Source organism: Saccostrea cucullata, unplaced genomic scaffold (genome assembly GCF_032062105.1).
Source record: "Saccostrea cucullata isolate Sc308-1 unplaced genomic scaffold, CSIRO_AGI_Scuc_v1 ctg842, whole genome shotgun sequence".
Taxonomy (NCBI): Eukaryota; Metazoa; Mollusca; class Bivalvia; order Ostreida; family Ostreidae; genus Saccostrea; species Saccostrea cuccullata.
The window spans coordinates 272081-278284 of NW_026929376.1; the positions used below are offsets into that span (position 1 = coordinate 272081).

Consider the following 6204-nt stretch of genomic DNA (forward strand, 5'->3'; position numbering starts at 1 on the left):
TGGTGATAACGAAATACTGGTAAATTTTAATTTGTCACATTAGCCTCGTAAGCAAATCAGTGGCGTAGCATCGTTTTTGAAAGTGGGGGGGGGGGCAGCCGGAGGAGAAATTTTTTTTTACTTATCTGAAAAAAAAAGGAAAAGTTGAAAGTTGCCCAAACTCGAAAATCCTATTTCTTGGAGGAGGGGGGGGGGGGTAAGAGGCTAACTTTTTATCAGTGTCAACTACTATCAGTACCAATTCTAATACTTCATTTTCGGTGCATCACTATAACTGGGGGGCCAACCAAGTTTTCAATTACCATTTGGTAATAGGTAAGGTTGGGAAAAAAAGTGGGGGGCCAGGCCCCCCTGGCCCCCCTGTTGCTACGCCCCTGCAAATTGAAAGTGTGTGTGTGGGGAAGGGGGGATGTAAGGAAAAAAATTCGAACCTGAAAATTCTTAACAAAATTCCAAGATTGTTAAAACTCAAAAATCTTTTTTCGTGTGTGTGTGGGGGGGGGGGGGGGATCGAACTTATTACAGTATTTTTTTAATTTTTTTTGTTTGTTTTTAACACTACCACTCACCCTTCTTCGACTACACTGCAACGTTCCTGTTGAAAGTGGAAAGGTGGGGGGGGGGGGGGGCTACGCCCCAATGTTTAATACAGGTCTATATGATGTCTATCTTTGTAAGCCTAATCCCACTCTCCCGGTTCCGACACCTGTGTGTAGTACATAAAGTAAATACAGTGTATATAAAAACAGAGAGACTTCAAGAGAGAGATTGAAAGTAGACCAACTCAAAAAATGGGGTAAATTACTCTTATACAAATTGTGGTAAGACGTGAATAAATTAAAGGGGATCCCGATTTCTGGAAAGTTGATATTTAAACTGACATAATAAAATAATACTAAAGCTATGTCTCGGATCTCTTACCCTTGCGATTCGAGCCACCACCAACTATCGAAAATTTTCTGGATCCACCTAACAAAATAATTACAATCGGGCTCGGGCTGTCGACTTGAATATAAGCGATAAAGCTTAAATTGAAAAGAAAATCACTGTCATTAGAGTGTTTTAAAGCAGGGATTCTCGAGAAAATACTTATGTGATATTGGGATGAGATGGACGCGCTAGCGCGCCGACGCGCCGAATACAATTAGCCTGTTGAAGCCTTATGTCCCATCGGGGACGAAGAGGATAAGTAAGTAAGTAATATTTGTAAATATTTTACACAAAATTCATTGAAATTACTGTTTAAAGTAAAACTTATAAAATCATGAATTTTTCCATCATTTGAATTTGAGGTAATTTCATTACGATATAACTTTTCTGTCCTTGAGAGTCCAAAGGTGGATTTTACATATTGTTGGGATAGTATCCTAGAGATTCTTAAATGCACAAAATTCTGAAAAAAGAAGCGTCACTTTCTAAGAAATGTATCCCTGAATATTAACAAAAAATGAACCATTACCATTTCTTGGCACCATGCCAATATTTGTGCCCTCGGGACAGCCTTCTATATAGGGATTTTACAAAAAAATTGACTCCAACTTAATTTTACGACTTATTTCTATGAGAACACATTGCCCTTTTATTTATATATTGTTTTTTTTCTTTTTTATTTTTAAATATTGAAATTGTCATTTTTACACCAACTTTTTTGCATTTTCCCTTGAATATTGACCAAAATGAATTATTGGCTGTTACTAAAAATAGAAACAACCGATGCAAAAATAAACAACATATTTCTGACTCTCAATGGGTGTCCTTTAATTTAAGAGTCAAAATCAGCAAGCATCGAGCATTTAGTTAAAAAATGTGGAAAGTGGCATAGAAACAGATTTGGTTAAAACTCATATATAAATTTTCAGAACAAAGGGTATAGTAGAAAAAAGCAAGCCAAAAATAATTTTTCGCATTGTTGCTATGGAAACCACGCGCCTTTCAAATAGCGTGTTTTGTACTTTATCATGACACTTGAATTTATGGTTAAACAAATATTTTTTTATTACTAGACATTAATAAAAGCTTTTTGAATTATTATTCTATTTATCTAAAAATACTCTATTTTAAAAACTGTTGATTATTAAAATTCTCTTCACCTTTTGATAAATAAAACTAGTTTTTGGAGGTTTATTTTGATTTAAAAAACAGCAAATTTGCAGTACTCTATAAGAAATCTACAACCACATTAAAGCTTATCAACATAAAATATATATTAAACAGTATTTGTCCTAGAAGAATCAAGAAAAAAATCTGCAGGCAACTAAAGCATTTATATATGATAACTGATTTAAATCCATAATTTTCTGTCTTTTTTGCTTCAAATTACCTCCCTTTGGTATAGCTCTCTAACATAGGAGGAATAAACGGTAGTTTGCTTACATTGTTTTCAATAACAGTGTACAGAAGACTAGAAGAAAATTACAAACTTGGAGCAGTCTGAGCCTCAGTTTTGGCGTTTTCATGAGTCTTAATTACGGTTAGTGACTGAATTTTTTATAATTTACCATTACAACAGTTTCTGAAGAATTAATAACAAAAATTAACCATGCAGGAAAATATGTAACACTTGGCAAGTGTTTTTTTGCACATTTCAATTTAATTCTGATTGATTATATATGTTAGCATTACTTTAGTATTTTATAACTAAAAAGAAAAGATTATGCATGGCCTGAGGAACCAAGAGGAGGGGGTATGCACCTCCCCTCTCCCCGATAATATTGCCGATATTAAACTATAATATGATAAAATGAAATTAAATTCCCCAACTTAGAGTTAGATTGTTTCTGCTGGCCGAACGTGAAAAAGTTGGTCATGATCAGTTACATAACTGTATTCCAAATTATAAAGTTTTATTTGAATTTAGTTTAATTTTGATTTGTTGTATTCACAGCATGTGTGTAACCAAGTCACTAACCAGCTATAATGATTATAACTTGAGTGATGGTCGGGTAAATGAAAATTCTGTATATAGTAATAGATATCTTTATTTACCATTTAAGATAATACCTGCTTTTTACATAAAAAATTATGAATTTATGAAAATCAACACTATTATGAAATATTTGTAAAATGACTTTTGTTATGACGTCGTAAAAAAAGAAAAAGGGACAGGGGGTTAATTCTGTACTTAATATATTTTAGTTTAGGAAAGGGGATTACCAAGTGGAAGTATTGTGATACAGACAAGTATATAATGTAGTGGACTAGTGGTAACTGAATTGTATATATACCACAGTAAAATAATAAATTAAAAAAAAGGTTTTTGCTGATGTCATCCAGTGTTTACTTATGAAAGAAAATTCATATTCAGCTAACATTTTCACCGGTACCACTGAACTAATTTAAGTCAACTAGGTTCAAATAATAAGCATCATTCGAATTACAGCACATAACTATACTCTATTTTTTCTTGGGGGGGTGTTATTGGAAAGAAATGAAAACCACAATTTAGAGTTTTGACAAAACCTAGAACCAATTGACCTTTTTATTACAAGTTTATAAATTTAAAGAATATCTAAATCAATACCGTCTCAACTTTGTGTTGTATACTTCTGTTTTTAGAATGAAATTCGCCACTTTGAAGCCAAACTCGGAAAGAAGCAGAAACAGAATTGGATGAGCTGATAGATAGAATTAGACAGGAAAAACGTGTAAATAATACATTTAGTAAAAACGTTAACTTTTTAAAATAAAATGATAAACTAAACCATTGAGATCTCTTGGAATTTAATTGATTCCAATAAACATGCTTTGTATTCATCATCATTGCTCAAGCTCAACTAGAAATGATTCTTAGTAAGTATCTGAAGGCAAAGCTGTATAATATTATTACATTTTAATTTCATCACTTTTTCAGATTATCATTATGAGAATACATCATTACAGTACAGACCATTGATGCTGGAAGTGAGTGGATAGTGTTACCGGAGACTCAAGGATCCAGAAAATAGATCCATAAATTGTACAGTGTATTCATGAAAGTGGATCAAATAGAAATGTCCAATCCAAAAGTAACGTTCTTTGTTTGTCTGTTAGCATTTTTTTATTGATGTAAATCTAACAAGCTAATTCAGAGAAATTGTGTCCCCCGCTTAGGGAAAAAGTAAACCATGCGCAATTCGGGTGGGGGGGGGGGGTCGGATCCCCCTAATTGAATTTGTAGAATTTTTAAATGTATACATGTATACTGAAGCAAATAAAATATGTCAATATTGATATAATGATTTAATCATGTGTATAGAAGATTCTTTTTATGTGGATTATTAATCACAACATAATGATTTTATGAGTTTGTACAAGCTAGACCTCATAATTTTTTTCATTTCACATGCTGAATACTATCATTTAGTAAAAAAAAAGAATTTCGGAAAAGAAAAAAATGATCGTCCGAGAATCGAGCCCGTGACCTCTCGCATGTGAAGCGGGAGACATACCACTGCGCCACGGAACTGCTGTACAATTTCGACAATTATATGCAAATATGAAGTCACATACATATATATATTCACGTTTGATATCGTCAAAAATTTACACAAAACATGGTGTCTAATTCAACCTTTATTAAACAGTTCTGGTAGATGTGATAGGAATATAAATTCTGCCGAGAACCTGTTTTATACGGAATAACTCTCCTCATGCCCCTGTGCTAAAAATAGCGACATGTAATACTATGAATACTAATAAAACAAACGGGGCGGGACACTTTGAGAGAGGTCCTAGGGAGTTTTGGTATAAAATACATTGCATAAGCTCAAAATCTTCTTGAAATATCGCCCGGAAATGAAAGTGTTACACACAGAGAGAATGTATAAATTTACGACCTTTAACTTTGACCTTTTTACCTCAAAATCAATAGGGGTCTTCATAAGGCCACGGGGAGTTGTTATGTAAAATTTCATTGTAATAGCTCAAATGGTTCTAGAGATACTGTGTGGAAAGGAAAGTGTTATAACACAGAATTTGTTTATTTATGACCTTGACCTTTGACTTTTTGACCACAAAATCAATAGGGTTCTTCTTTAGTCCATAGGGAGTAACTGTTGCTATGCTAAATTTCATTGCAAAAGCTCAGAGGGTTCTCGAGATATCGCGTGGAAACGAAAGCGTTCCAGACAGACAGAAAGACGGACGGACGGAAGGACAAACTCGGGAGGGGGGGGGGGGTGTGCGGTTAAACATTAGGGTAGGTCGAGAAAAAAGTTGGGTGGGGGATGTCATCCCCCCTACCCAACCCAAACCTGATGCTACATGCCTGATTGACATGGTTTTACTTTATAATTATGTGAGCTGTCATAGTGACTCTCTTTCATAAACAAGAATTATTGTGAGCAAGCTAATAAAATGATACCAACCCTCCTGCTATTGCATTAAATGTTTTTTTTATTACAAAAAAGGTCTAAATACTAATTTGAAACCTTTTTAAAATTTTGCTAGTGCAGATATACATACCAAAATGACTATGACAAATACTCAAGTCATAGGTAGTAAAACCGTTGTGTTGAGCACAAACTTCCAATTTCCCTTCATTCGAAGTTAAATATGTAAATGTGCCAAACTCATATAGTATACTTTTACTGCAGTGACCTTGAAAAAGCTATGTCCTTGAGTCAAGGGCAAACATGTTCAAATGAATTTTGGTCAAGGTAATGACAAACCTATAGCTTAAAAATAATTCCCAAGATGAAACCAAGTCTTTTCATTAGAATGTTACAGAATGGGCAAAGGTTGCACTTTTCTTCTACCAATGACCTTGAACTTGTTCAAATGACCTTGAGTCAAGTTTTTGACACATCTCTCGATCGCAAGCAATCTTAATATCAAGTATGAACTTTCAGTGGCACTTCATTGAAATGTTATGGACAAGTCAAAATTTTACATACATATGGATCGGTGAACAAGGTGAATCCTACCCCCCCCCCCCTTTTCCAAGTTTCGTTTGTGAGGAATATAAAATTCCTTTTGAAATTAAATGTGCATTTATTTATTAACAATAGTAAAGTTATGAGTATGCTTTGATCAGAACCAATATGGCCAATATAATGGACGCTGAACATGTATTCAAATTACCCCACCCCTTCAAAAAAGCTTATAAATGCCAGATTTTCACACATTTTAACCATTTGTAACTTTTTTCTGCTAAAGTTGCCTGCAAATTTTATTGTATAGATATGACATATAGATAACCCCTAACAAGATCATACCATTCATTTT

General features: G+C 33.8%; 1 long non-coding RNA gene across 1 annotated transcript; it reads left to right on the forward strand.

Moving 5' to 3' along the window:
• The first annotated feature begins 2102 nt into the window (after positions 1-2102).
• LOC134280652 (uncharacterized) lies at positions 2103-3931 on the forward strand. Its single transcript, XR_009994941.1, has 3 exons — positions 2103-2470; positions 3556-3644; positions 3851-3931. It is a non-coding gene; the product is annotated as an uncharacterized LOC134280652 (long non-coding RNA).
• Positions 3932-6204: the final 2273 nt, after the last annotated feature.